The sequence below is a fragment of the Eptesicus fuscus genome, chromosome 2 (genome assembly GCF_027574615.1).
Source record: "Eptesicus fuscus isolate TK198812 chromosome 2, DD_ASM_mEF_20220401, whole genome shotgun sequence".
NCBI lineage: Eukaryota > Metazoa > Chordata > Mammalia > Chiroptera > Vespertilionidae > Eptesicus > Eptesicus fuscus.
In genome coordinates this window covers 25,562,905-25,578,489 of record NC_072474.1, presented here as the reverse complement: position 1 = coordinate 25,578,489, position 15,585 = coordinate 25,562,905, and the positions used below count along the sequence as shown (strand labels likewise).

The window sequence follows — 15,585 nt, the reverse complement described above, 5'->3', positions numbered from 1 at the left end:
CCTTTTTCACACAATGGGACAGAAATCTTTTTTTTTTTTTTAATATCACTTCAGAACACCCATTAGCTCTAATAGGAATTATAGGTCCATCAAGAGAATATACCCTATGGATTAGGCAGCAAAGGTCTCCCTCCTTGAGCTTCATTATTATTACAAAAGCCTCATTCATGCTAGGCTAATGGGAGGCAGAAGCATGCTTCATAGAATAGATCTCATGGGATGGAGTCCCATTCAGCTAGTTTCGAATTCATACATATATGGAAAGAGAAAGATTCTTGCTGTGTTTTCATTTAGACTAGTCCCCTTGCTACTTTTCGTCTTCATCACTATCACTCTCTGCTCTCATCCTCTCTCACTCAGAAGGACCACAATGAAGTGTTCCACCTGTGGTCCTAGGAAAGCCCCCTCGACTTGCCAAATACAGCATATCTATCCTGGGCTCTATGGACTACTCTCTGTCCTTAAGAAAATTAGCCCCCAAGATATATTTGCAGGTCAGATCCAGGAGCAGAATGACTTCCTGAATATTTCAAGTTTTGGAGAACTCTTTCACAGAGCAAAAAGTCTTAGTATTACACTTTATTTGGATTGAGAATTCCTTGACGTTATTTATCACAATGTGGAAATCAGTTTGGAAGCATTTCCAAATAACCCTCAGGATAATCAAAATGATCTTTTCTCTTTTGGGTCCTGAAGGGAGAATTCAAAGTTACTCCTATTATGTAACCATAACTCAGGCACCTTGTGGAAAATGAAGATGGTGAAATATTTTGGTACATAGAGGACTTTAGGATGGGATGTTTATATATCCTAGAATTATTTTACCAAGTGAAATTGTTTATTTTCTTTCCTTTAATCTCAACAGTGAAGAGGGATCAGCTGGAAAGAGCATATCAGAGAGACAGTCAAACTCACAGCACTAATTGGGAGCACAGAAGCCTGCAACACTTGCACTTAAAAAAGAAAAACAAATATATGCTTATTGATACAAAAATATTAGCCTGTCTGACAGAGGGTTTACTAACTGGTCTAGTAACATGAGACTGGCAGTGCATTTTGCTGTGTTCTCATTGACTAACTTTTTTTGAACCTGCTTTTTATTTTTGAGTGTATTTGTTATGAGGCCATCCAAACAAAGGCTTCTGATCTAAACAAATAATAGCCATAGCTCAGGCTGGGGGAGATCTCCTGGGTTTTTCTCTGAGTGTGCATGCTACATCAAGAAAATTCTGTTTCCAAAGATCAGAAAGAAGATGCATATTTATGTTGCATGCATTCATGTGTGTCTATAAATAAATAAATACTACTAATATATTTTATGGGTAAAGAAGGAAATTTTCCCGTGTAGTATTTTTATTTCAGTACCTTTCCCTTTTACTACTTGAATACTCATTGTGCTTCCTTTAATGGGGTCACATTCAACTAGAAACACTCCATCCTTTGCTGACATGAAGTTAGAAGGGGCCTCAACAGGTCATCAGAGCTATTTCTTTCCTGGTTATTATTTTCAAATGATCATTACTCCTGGTGAGCCTTAGGTGGACTTCTTACAGTTTCAATCTCCATAGGGATGGGGACTATTTGTATACCACAATTCTAACGAATCTATCTTAAAGTCCATGATTTTGCAAGGTAACATTTACTCTTCAATCTATTAAATAATGTGGGTGTTGTTTTTTTTTTTTCATGTTTGTCTTACAAAACTGACTTCCAACCATTTTTCTTTAGGTTCTCCACCTCCTCATTGAGTCAGAAAACAGAATCAGAATCATTGCTTTAAAATGGGTCAGAATACAGATGAATCTAAAAGAGGATCATCCCCAAAGATATCTTGAGGATTCAATCATTTTATTATAGGAAGAGTTCTGGTAGGAGAGTAGTCTAGAGTCCTGGGTGCAAACTGACAGGCTGCAATCGGAATTCAAATGGGTTTATTTTTATTTCTACCACTTTTTTTATATAACGGTTGCATTTTAGTGCATCTTAATAGAGCATGCACACTCTCAATCACCTCAAGGCTCACCTCTCCCAAATTTCTTATATCAGATTTCTGTTACTTTCCTACTCCCAGAATCTGAGTTCGATATCTAACAATATTGCAACAATATGAACTCATGCTCAATTTGTGGTCTTCCATTAATTTTTTTAAAATCATACACAGCAGCCAGTCATTATCCTTTTTCTGTATTTGTCTACTCTGGCTGCCCTAACAAAATAGTGCAGACTAGATGGTTTAAATAAGGGACATTTATATTCTCACATTCTGCAGTCTGAAATTCCATGACCAAGGTGTGGCAAGTTTGGTTTCTGGTAAGAGCTCTCCTCTGGTTTGTAAATGGCCACCTGTTCACTGTGTCCTCACATGGCCTTTCCTCTGTGCCCATGCAGAGAAAGAGCCCTACAGTCTCTCTTCCTTTTCTCATAAGGACACCAGTTCCATCAAAGTAGTGATCTCATTTAACCATAATATGTCCCTCAAGACCCTATCTCCAAAAATAGTCACATCAGGAGTTAAGGCTTCAATGTAAAAATCTAGAGAGGAACACAATTCAGTCCATAGCACTCTCTATGTAGCTTAAAGACTATTCTCTTTGTGCCACCATCAGGTCATAAACGAATGTGCCATAAATAGACTCCTGCTAAGATTACCATGACCAACACATGTCCTTGAACTGTGGACAGAAAGGTGACTAGCATTTGTTTAATGACAGATATTCTGAAAGGTCAATTAACATGGAATTTTTGTCTGAGATTTCTACTTTTTCTCTCTGGTTAACCCTTAGGATAGTTGAATTATTGTTGAGCAAATATGCATCCCCACCCCCTACTCCTGTGGGTAGAATATACTTCCTTGCCCATTGAGTTTGCTTTGGCAATGGGATATTAGCAGACATGATATACTAGTAAGTAAAGGTTTGAAGCATGTTTGTACCTGGGGGCTTGCCTTCTCATCTTTCATCCATTGCCATAAGAATAACAAGAAAAGAACATTTTGGTCCAAAGAGGATGAAAGACATGTGGAGGAGACATGGGCTCAACCTGCATCTCAGAGGCAAGGCCAACCAAGCCTAGCCGTGATCAACCTAACCCCAACTGACCCAAACACCCACAAGAATTAAGTGAATTATAATTATGTGCAACTAAGTTTTGGGAGTTTTTTTCCCTTAGGTAGTGGTAATTAACTAATATAGATATTCATATCCTCAGATGGGATTCTTCTGTAAAATATAAACCTAAAATATGTGTCACAAGCTTAGGGTTTTGGCAGTGGAGGATAAGGAAACTATTATAAAAGATAAGATGAATAGTGAGAAAAACAGGAATGTGAGAAAATGGTTACCTATTATACAGCAATACAATTTTGGTTAAAATCATCTGAAATAACCTAGAAGAAATTATATACAATGAACTTGTCTTCTTGAGTATGGAGATTTTCATACAAAAATCTTGAGTTTGGAGCAGTTTCTTAAATAGAAATAGCTAACTAAATACATTGTCTAATCAATAATATAGAGTCCATTTTAGTTGGCAAAATCACCTTTATTCAATAGTGTTACAAGGTGATATTTCTGTTCTTTTTGTATATTGATAAATCACATCAATAACCTGCATTTTTTATATTTCTTCTTAATTTCAAATATTTTCAAGCCAAACTCAAGATGAAATGAAGAGGTGTAACTCCAGAGCCACACAAAACATTACAAACAAAAAATTATGTAACAGAATTTACACAAAATACTTTTAGAGTGCCCTTTAAAATGGGAGTAAGGTTCTATGTTCAGCTTCAAGTTTCTCTAGAAAGAACCAGAAAACAACAGATTTATTATCATGTTGTCAGATTGGTGCTATTGAGAGGTAATGAGAAATTGCCACAAACCTGAAACAACACATGCAAACTTGGAAAAGTAACAAATACTATAAAACAGGGAATTTGAAACTAACACAGAAGAGAACTGTAATTCTGTAAGGGAGTTTTCCTGGCCATATGACTCAAATGGCAAAACACCAAGGCAGCTTATGTGATCGCAGAATCACTGCTCAGTGCCTGAAATGCAGAAGATACCACAATGACTCCTGAGAAAGGGTTCAACGGAATATAAAAAGGCTACCATAATTCTGAAGGTGGGAGAAGGTTGCAAAGGAGGAAAGTAATTCAGAAAGTATAAGTAAAAAAGATTAACACTGGATTCCTACAAAACTGTAGAACTATTTAACAGATGGTACGTGAGAACTTAAGAGAACGCAGTAATTACCAGGGTCAGAAAGCTTGGTGATAGAAGTCACTTTATGCTTTTAAAAATAACATTTTCCATGAAATTGAAGAAATCATTGATTATGAGAACCATCATTATTTTCCATGACATTAAGAAAGAAAAACATTGGCATCTATTCTAAGATTCATGCCAATTGTAAATGTGTTTAAAAGTGAATGAAATGTGCATCCCAAAGTGGAAGAAATATGATGTTGCTATTTCTTTTGCAGGTGACTCCTTCTTGGGGGCTGTCAGAGGAACAATGAGAGGCTAGAGGAGGGACAAGAAAAATTTTCCTTCTTATTTTGTTTTATATTTCTTGTTTTTTTGTCCTATTGTTTTCATCATCACTCCATTTATTATGCATCAGCACTTTGTTCCTGTAAATAATGTAGCAATTGTTTACAATATGTAGGTTGAACAACATTTGCATAACCAGCATCAGCGCCCTCTCTCAGTGATATCAGCACCATCCAATGTTAGCATCAGCTCCCTGGGGTCCCACCACCATGATCCCTGTTTATGGTAATTCCAATCTACCTCTTTTTCTCTCCTAGCCCTAGGAGTAGTAGCTGATCTTGCAGCTTCTACTGGGGGTTATATAAGTGGTCAATAATTGTCTTTTCCATTCTCCAGTATCTAGTTAACAATAACTTAAATTATATGCTAAAATGATTCATATGGTTTGTCTCCCGATTAGACCCTGATTGATGCAACATCTGTGTGCATACACATATCAAAGAGAGAAAGAGGGGAAAAATAAATTGGGACATTGTTGACCTTTATAACAAATTCTGCTGGGTTGTGGAAAGAGAGACTTATATCCTGAGTAACTTAGGCTATATGACACCCCTTTGAAGAAGAGCATAACATTTGATTAGCAGTGATAGGAAGAATCTGGTCTCAAAGCAGTATCTGCTGGTCAAAAACTGGGCGAGTTTCTGAGTAATGTAAATTCACTATGCATGAACAATCATGACTGCAATTATGTCCACCTTATGTTAAATGTCTACTATAGGTAGACAGTTGGAAAAAATATTTTAAAGAAAATGCCATGTGTATATATACCTGTTTTATTATTTGAATACAAATCTGTAATTAGGAAGTCTTGAATGAGAATCACTATTACTCCAGGATGGACCCCATTTGAATTAATCTCCTATATAACATTCAATAAAAAATTACTAGTTATGCTAGACAATAGAAGCCATACTAAAAAACTAAGAGAGAAAAAACAGACATTGGAATAGACCCAGAGGTAATAAGAAATATACTTTAAAATACAACTATAATTAATATATTCAAGAACATATCAGAAAAGATAGAAGGTAGGGGATGGTGAGGGTAAGGAAGAGCAATCAATAGAGAAATAAAATATATTTAAAAAACCCCACAGAAATCCTGGAACTAATAGATACAATGATTGAAATTAAAAACCATATTAAATCCAATGGTTGGATTTAATAGCATATTAAACATAGTAGAAATGATTAATTAATTGGACAATAAGTCAGTGAAAATAATTCAAGTTGTAGCTTAGAGAGAAGAAAGTATGGAAAATAAAAAGTTTGCATACTTACATATGATATAAAGAAAATGATTCAATATGTGTATAAATTGAGTCCTAGAAAGAGAGAAATAAGGAATGGGACAGAAAAAATAGTGGCAGAGATATTGGCCAAAATATTTTCAAAATTATAAAAACTACTAGAGGCCCAGCGCACAAAATCGTGCACAAGTAGGGTCCCTGGGCCTAGGCTGGCCTCTGTTGCATGGCCTCTGCCACCCTGTGACGGTACATGAAGCTCCCCACCCCGGGAGGCTCCATGATGCTCGTGGCTGCTGCCCTGTCACTGCTCCACAAGGCTCCCTCCACCCCGCAACTGCTCCGCAAGTCTCCTCCCCCTGTGACTGAATCGTGAAACTCCCCCTGCCCCACGACTACTCCATGAAACTCCCCCTGCCCCGTGACTGCTCTGTGAAACTCCCCCAGCCACCGCCACTCAACAGTCCCCATTCCCACCCCGCTGCCACCCCCCCTCATGGCGAGCAGATCAGGGGCCAGGGAGGTGCTCCATGCACCTCCTGGTGATCGGTTGTTTGGTTGTTACAGCATTATAACCACTGGGTTTTTATTATATAGACTAGAGGCCCAATGCATGAAGATTCATGCAAGAATGGGCCTTCCTTCCCCTGGCTGCTGGCAGCGCCTTCGCTCTGGCTGGAGCCACCTTTCCACTCTGGCCTGGAGCTGCCTTTCCGCCTTCCCATGCTGCACAGAGGCCCAGAGCAGCTGGGGTGGTGCAGAACGCCTGCCCCCAGCCGCTCGGCACCTGTGTATACAAATTAACCCGCCATCTTTGTTGGGTTAATTTGCATACTCACTCCTGATTGGCTGGTGGGCATCACAAAGGTACAGTCAATTAGCATGTTATTCTTTTATTAGGTAGATAATGCTACATAATCAAGAAGGTCTACAAGCTCAAAATGAGATATGTAAAAAACAAAACTACATCTAGGACCCCCCACTTTGAAAGAAAGAAAAACTTAAAAAGTAGCCAGAACATCGCTAACAAATGAGCAAAGGCATTACACTGGGGAAAAGTTAGTCTTCTCAACAAATGGAACTGGAACAACTAAACATCCACATGCAAAAAAGAAAGAAATGAAATGAGACACAGACCTTACACCTTTCACAAAAATTAACTTAAAATGGATCACAGACCTAAGTGCAAAACTACAAAACTCCTTTAACATAGGATAAAATCTAGATAACCTTGGGTGTGGTGATGCATTTTTAGACATATAACACCAAGGCACAATCCATGAATAAAAAAAGCTCTGCAAAATGTGCCACAAAGAGTGTGAGAATGTAGGGCACAGACTGAGAGAATATATCCGCCAAAGACACATCTGAAAAAGGACTATTACCCTCAAAATGTAAAGAACCTTATGAACAATAAGAAAACATTAAAAATGTGGCAAAGACCTGAGCAGACACCTCACCAAGGAAGAGACACAGATGGGAAAGAAGCATACGGAAAGATGCTTCACATCATGTGTCATTAAGAAATTAAAATTAAGAGAGCCGAGGATGGGAGAAGAGCCGAGTGTCTGAGCAGCACTCCCAGCTTCCTCTTCTCCTCTCTGTACTCCGCTCTCATGGCCTGCCCACCCTGCCCCCCTGCCATCTGCTCGCTCCCCAGAGCAACTTCCACCATGTCCACCTTGGCAAGTTCCCACTTGAACAAAGGCATGAAGCAGATGTACATGTCCCTGCCTCGGGGTGATAAAGTCCAAGCTCTGTACATCTGGATTGACGGTACTGGAGAAGGACTGCGATGTAAGACCCGGTCTCTGGACAGTGAGCCCAAGATTATAGAAGAGTTGCCCGAGTGGAATTTTGATGGCTCTAGTACTATGCAGTCTGAAGGCTCCAACAGTGACATGTATCTTGTTCCTGCTGCCATGTTTTGGGACCCTTTCCGCAAGGACCCCAACAAGCTGGTGTTCTGTGAAGTCTTAAAGTACAACCACAAACCTGAAGAGGCCAATTTAAGATCTACCTGCAAATGGATAATGGGCATGGTGAGCAATCCGCATCCCTGGTTTGGAATGGAGCAGGAATATACTCTCATGGGCACAGATGGGCACCCTTTTGGTTGGCCTTCCAATGGCTTCCCTGGACCCCAAGGTCCATACTACTGCGGCGTGGGAGCAGACAGAGCCTACCGCAGGGATATTATGAAGGTTCACTACCGGGCCTGCTTGTACGCTGGCATCAAGATCACAGGGACTGCCCTAACCAGTTTGGCTCAGTGGATAGAGCGTGGGCCTGCAGACTCAAGGGTCCCAGGTTCGATTCCGGTCAAGGGCATGTACCTTGGTTGTGGGCACATCCCCAGTAGGAGGTGTGCAGGAGGCAGCTGATCGATGTTTCTCTCTGATCGATGTTTCCAACTCTCTAGCCCTCTCCCTTCCTCTCTGTAAAAAATCAATAAAATGTATTAAAAAAAAAAAAAAGATGACAGGGACAAATGCCGAGGTCATGCCCGCCCAGTGGGAATTCCAAATAGGACCCTGTGAAGGAATCGACATGGGAGATATCTCTGGGTGGCCCGTTTCATCTTGCACTGAGTGTGTGAAGACTTTGGAGTGGTAGCATCCTTTGATCCCAAGCCCATTCCTGGGAACTGGAATGGTGCAGGCTGCCACACCAACTTCAGCACCAAGGCCACGCGAAGGACTCCTCAATGGTCTGAAGTACATTGAGGAGTCCATCGAGAGGCTGAGCAGGCGGCACCAGTACCACATCCGAGCCTACAATCCCAAGGGCGGCAGGGACAGTGCCCGGCGCCTCACTGGATTCAAGGAAACCTCCAACATCAACGACTTCTCCGCTGGCGTGGCCAACCATTGCCCCAGCATCCGCATTCCCCGGGGCTGTGGGCCAGGAGAAGAAGGGGTACTTGGAAGACCGCGCCCCTCTGCCCTGTGACCCCTCCGCAGTGACAAGCCCTCATCCACACGTGTCTTCTCAATGGAACTGGCGACGAGCCCTTCCAGTACAAGAACTCAGTGGACTGGACTTGCAGGCATCCAGCTCCTAATTACTTCTTCGTCCCGCTCCCACTCTCGCCCCTCAATTGTCATAACAAATGTAACTCAAAGGGCAGAATGTCAAGGTCTTTTTTATCCTCGTGCCCAGTTAATATCTCTTGCATTCTTAGGCCAGGTTAGAGGGTTCGAGTTCTTAGTCTCTTCACACACACACACACACACACACACACACACACACACACACACACAAACACACACGCTTTTTCCCCCTATCATTGAAGCTTTCTAGTGTGTTAGTGCGGGGCCGGGGGGTGGGGGCGGTAACAGAACCACTGCTTCACTTAATCAGGTGTTTGTCCAACAGGCAGAGCTATCTGGACAGCGAGCATAGTATTTGTGAAGGGAGGGGACGACTTTTTTTCTTGAGGGAGCTGAAGGGGGTAGGAGTGCTGGGCTTGCTCTGTGATCAGGTTAGACACTCCCTTTTGTGGGGGATGTTCCATTTCTTAAAAGGTTATAAGCAGCTTTCTAGCCAAAACTGGTTTGGCTCAGTGGATAGAGCATCAGCCTGCGGACTGAAGGGTCCCAGGTTTGATTCTGGTCAAGGGCATGTACCTTGGTTGCGGGCACATCCCCAGTAGGGGGTGTGCAGGAGGCAGCTGATCGATGTTTCTCTCTCATCGAGGTTTCTAACCCTCTATCCCTCTCCCTTCCTCTCTGTAAAAAATCAATAAATATATATATATATTTTTAAAAAGGTTATAAGCAGCTTTCTAATGAAAGTGAGAATCAGGAAAGGTGGGGGCAGCAGGCAGGAAGATGCCCTCTTACCTGCCAATTGTGTCCCCTTCGCAGCGACCTGCTTCCCTGGCCTGGGGCTGAGTGCCCTCACTGGGAGGCAAGCTCAGCATAAAGGGATGGGATGGGTAAGCCCTACCTTCAAAGAAAAAGTTCTCCTTGCTTGGACCTCCGTTTATAACACAAATCAGAGCAGTATTTTCATATTTAAATGCAAAGACAAAAATATTATATATATGGGTGTGCAGATATGTATGCTTTTTTCAAAGGAGAAAGCCCGTTCTGGTCACTGGGAGCCAAATTTGAGGCGAAATTAGAAATAAAGCTCTCCTTTTGAGGAGTTGGGGGGTTGAGGGTGACAGTGCTTGAAAAATTGGCTGTTAGGGGCTGTCAAACCCTCACTACCATTTAAGGGTTTCTCTGCCCTGCCTGCCGTGCTGGACACGGATGGGCTAACAGGAGCAGCAGTCACCCCAGACCCATGGCTTTGGTTTATAAAGACACATGTATGCACAGGGGTTTAGAAATATGAGTTGGCTGGTCAACTTGAGCATGTATGTTACTGACAAGGGGGTATTGGGTTATTTTCTGGGGGACTAGCATGTCACTAAAGCAGGCCTTTTGATGTATTAAAAAAATTTTTAAAGCAAAACCAGTTTAGATTTTAATCATATTTGCAAGGATTTGAAGTCTCTCACAGAATTGCTTGATTGCTTCCACTGTCTTCTTCCTGTCTCCTCTTAGCGGGAGGGGGACAGGACTGGGGTTAAACACTTGTAATTTTGTATCCTGGTGTCTGTTCTGAGTGTGAAATATTCCTTTTCGTTCGTTAAGATTCTGAGGAGTTGTTTTTCCTTTTATAATAAAAACAAATCCCACCTTAAAAACCAAAAGAAATTAAAGTGAGAGAGCGCTACCCACCTGTCAGGATGGCCCAAATCCAGAACACTGACAGCACCAGTGCTGGTAGGACGAGAAGCAGGAGCTGTCCCTCCCTGCTGGTGGGAAAGCCAAATGGTTTAGCCACTTTGGAGGATGGTTTGGCAGTTTCTTACAAAAGTCATCATGAGAAGGACTGAGAACTACCTACATGCAACCACATAAATTTATCTTGCAGACTTTCATGAAAGTAATCAGACACAGTACAGTAATTGCTGCGTGATTTCATTTCATCAAGTTCAAAAGCAGGAATATAAATCTGTAATGATGGCAATAGTAACCGGTTATACTGGGGGCTATAATTTGGAGGAAATGAAGAGACACTGCCGGGTGCTATTAATGTTCTATATCTTGACCTGGGTAGTGGTTACATTTTGTAAAATTTTATTGAGCTGTACACTTAAGATTTGTACACTTTTCTGCTCTTATATTAGGGGCATGTGGGTATAATCATTCTGAAATGTCCCAGTGCTATACCAATTTGAGGTTATATTAAAATTGTTTTATCTTTGTACATCAAGGTAATTTAATTTCAGGAAAATCAAGAGATAGCACAGAAAAGAAATAAAACGTGTCAGCAGTTAAAAATAATTACACAGTCACAGAAACTTAAAAAAAATAATAAAACCCTATATTTTGATTTAAGCAAAAGGGAAGTGTTTGTGTATCTGTTTGAAGTACTTGTGTGTGCATGTATCTCTGTCTTTCTATGTAGGATAATAATAGATAGCTATATGCATGACATTTATAAATGTAGAGTTAAATATCAGAATAAATAGCTAAAAAGTTTTAATTTCCGATTTGCTGATAGTAGAGAAGGATGAGATAGAGCAGGAATTGACATTTACTGAAAAGGATCACATAGTACATATTTTAGCCTATGCATACCATATGGTCTCTAATGCAAATATTCCCCTCTATCCTTCTAGTGTGAAAGTCACCAGGTACAATATGGAAACAAATGGACATAGATGCCGTGTTCCAATAAAACAGCTGGTGGGGTATAGTTTGCTGACCTCTAGGAAAGGATGACTAATCCTATATAATAATAGACAAATATGCAAATTGACCACACCTCCGACACACCCACAAGCCACGCCCACAAGCCACGCCCACCATCCAATCAGAGCGAGCATGCAAATTAACCCAAACCAAGATGGCTACAGCCACAGAAAGCAAGGTTTCCTAGGTAACAGAGGAAGCCAAGCTTTCTGCCAGCCGTTGCAGGCCTAAGCCTCCACTCAAGCTACAAAGTTTCAATTATAGAAGGTAAACAAATTCAAACAAATGGCGGCAGAATGGAGCTTGAGAGAGCAGGCCAGGGTTGCCGCTGGCAACAGGGGAAGCAAAGCTTTCCGCACACCCTGGCCGGGCTCACCTGCTTAAGGCAACAAAGTTTCAATTATAACCCCAACACAAATGGCTGTGGGCCTCGGAGGGAGCCCCAGGCTTGGCTCCGCTCCAGGCTACAAAGTTTCAATTGTAGAAGGAAAATAAATTCCAGATACCAGGGCCTCCGCTTGCGTTGCCAGGGGGCGTGGCCAGCCTGCAAACCACCACAGGCCCCTCGCTCAGGCCGCCCCACACCCCAAGGGTACCCCACCCTGATCAGGGACACCCTTCAGGGCAAACCAGCTGGCCCCCACCCCTGTACCAGGCCTCTATCCTATCTAATAAAAGAGTACTATGCAGATTGATCATCACTGCAACACACAATATAGCTGCCCCCATGTGGTCAAAGATCCTGCCCCCATGTGGACACAGGATCGCCACCACAAGATGGCCAGCAGGAGAGGGCAGTTGGGAGGCACCTGGCCTGCAAGGGATGGCAGTTGAGAGGGACCAAGCCTGCAAGGGAGGGCAGTTGGAGGTGATCAAGCCTGCAGGAGAGGGCAGTTAGGGGTGACCAGGCCGGCAGAGGAGGGAAGTTGGGGGCAAACAGGCTGGCAGCAGAGTGGTTAGGGGGTGATCAGGCTGGCAGGCAGAAGCGGTTAGGGGCAATCAGGAAGGCAGGCAGGCAAGCAGTTGGGAGCCAGCAGTCCTGGATTGTGAGAGGGATGTCCGACTGCCCGTTTAGGCCCGATCCCAGGGATCGGGCCTAAACGGGCAGTCGGACATCCCTTGAGGGGTCCCAGATTGGAGAGGGTACAGGCTGGGCTGAGGGACAACCCCCCTCCGTGCACGAATTTCGTGCACCGGGCCTCTAGTTTTTATAATAATTATAATGTTATTGTTTAACTTTTAAGTTATATGATCCTTTGGACATAATAAAATTATTTCAAAGAAAATATATCTTAATATCTTTACAGCACCATTAGCAGTAGTCTTCATATAGTTTCTCCTGTATCCCTTGAAATTATTTTGAAAACCAATGTACCTTTTGCATATGTTTAAAAAGCCATCTAAAAATCTTGATTATACGTTTCAAATGGTGGGAATTCCAGTATGTTATAAATATTGTCATGTAAAAATAAAACTAGTATAATAATCTTATAAGTGTAGCCAGTGAAGCCACAAAATGGACAACAAGCACATGAAAAGATGGTCAATGTCACAAATCATGAGGGAAATAATAACAACCAGAATGAGATATCACTTTATGCCTGTTAGGATGGCTATTATTTTAAAAAGAACAAAGATAGTAAGTGTTGGTGAGGATGTGGAAAAGTTGAAACCTTGAATACTGTTAGTGGAAAAGCAAAATGATGCAGGGGCTATGGAAAACAGTATGGAGGTTCCTCAAAACATTAAAAATAGCTGTACCATATGATTCAGTAATCCCACATCTGGGTATATATGAAAAAGTATTGAAATCAGGATCTCAAAGATATCTGCACTCTCATGTTCATTGCAGCACTATTTATAATAGCCAAGATATGGAAATGAACTGAGGGTCTGTTGATAGATGAATGAATAAAGAAAAGGTGATATATATGATATGTACCTATATATGTATATCTATATATGCAATGGGATATTATTCAGGCTTAACACAGAAGGAAATCCTGCCATTTGTGACAACATGGATGAACCTGGAGGACATTGTACTAAGTGAAATAAACCACACATAGAAAGACAAATACTGTAAGACCTGGCTTGTACGTGAACCCTGAAATAGTTGACCTCATAAAAGTAGTGAGGAGAATGGTGGTTGCAAGGGATGGGGAAGGAGGGAATGGGGAGCTGTTAATCAATGAGTGTAAAGTTTCAGTTAAGCGAAATGAATATGTTCTAGAGTTCTCCATACCACACTGTGCCTGTAGTCAAGACTGTGTTGTACACACAAGACCTATGAAGAAGGTAAATGTCAAGTGTTTTTACCACAAGAAAATAAGAACCCAGGTAACCAATGGACTTCAAATGCCACAGTAATTTAATACCAACATTTTCAAATTTAAAACCTCATGGCCTCTTTATTAGAAAAATTTCAAAATGCTCCATTTTCTCCTTCATATTCTATTTCATCTTGTCTACATTTTTATCCTCTTGTAATTTATTTTTATTCTTGACTCTTTTGTTAATTTTATAAAACATATCTGTCACAAAAATATGTATATAAATTAAAATTTTATGTTTGTTAAATGCGTTTGGACCATAAGGCTCTAATTGTTCAAAAAAATTTTTGGATTGAGTTATAACTAGAACTATTAGTTATATATTATTATAATACAATCAGTGTAACAAATATATTGCAAACTTAGAAAACAATTTAAACAGAGTGGAGTTTAATTGGAAATGATTCTCATAATGAGATAACTAGGGCTGATTTTTACTTTGATAAGCTCATGTATTCCTGGATGAATATTATTTGTTGCTAAAATGGGATGGGATAGAACACCAATCTTATTTAATTCACTGTTTTTTTTTATGGTAAGGCCTGGGAGATCTTGCTGATCTAATTAAGTAAATAGGAATGAAAGAATATTTTAATTTTTATTGAATTTATTGAAGTGACATTGGTTAATAAAATTATATAGGTTTCTAGTATACAATGTTATAATACATAATCCATATATTGTATTGTGTGTTCAAGTCTCCTTCCATCATTATTTATTCCCTCCTGTACCCTCTCCTACCTGCCCCCACTCATACAGAGAACAGATTGATAGCTGTCAACCTAGAGGGGCATTGAGGGGCTGCGTGAAAAAGGTAGAGGGATTAAGCAAAAAACAACCCAAAACAACAACAACAACAACACACACACACACACATACACACACACCAAAACAAACCAAAAACAAAAACAAAAAATAAACCCTCACAGACACAGACAATAGCATGGGCATGGAATACTTTTTCTAGCAATGTTACTCGATTCTTCAAACTTGAAGCATATGCCAAATATTATGTGGTGATGTATTATCAAAATTATTTTTAATGATGTATTAGCTGACAACTTTAACCCTTTGCACTCGCTTGCTTTTTTCTCGATTCCTTTATTCTACTCGGGATTTAATTTTTTAAATACCCCAGATTTTACAAAGCACGGCAGTAGAATAAAAAACGGGAGTTTCTTTTCATACAAACTTATTTATTTGGATTTTTTTATATTTCAAATACATACGAGCTGCTACCGATGCTAACCGTGTCGAGTCACACTCGACATCCAAGTGCAAAAGGTTTTAACAGGGTCTGCCTTCAACTGTTTTGAAAGAAAATTACTTGATTTGCAAAAGCATTTGTTAGTCAACAGAATCTTTTAATTTCTCAACTTTGGGGAAGTATATCAACATGCTTCACTAAAATTTATCAAATATTTATTAATTATGCCTGCTTGAGGCACTTTGCATAACCTAATAGATTCAGAAAGAATTGGAAAAATCAAAACATTGATTATTTTCATACACCTCTGCTATAATATTTTTTATTAAATGCTTTTATTGTATCATATGTTTAAATACCTTTTTAAATCCAAATGTTAGAGCTGGGGATTTAGCTCCTTCAATTTGTGGAAAATAGTCTAGAGACAACCTACTAAGCAAAACAAGTTATCTCTCTCAACAATCAGTGCAATCCAACTTTCATAAAAAGTCTG

The 15,585-nt window shown here is 40.5% G+C and overlaps 1 pseudogene; it reads left to right on the top strand.

Annotated features, from left to right (window-relative positions):
- Positions 1-7,459: 7,459 nt before the first annotated feature.
- Positions 7,460-8,993, top strand: LOC103292626 (glutamine synthetase-like; annotated as a pseudogene).
- The last annotated feature ends 6,592 nt before the right edge of the window (positions 8,994-15,585 follow it).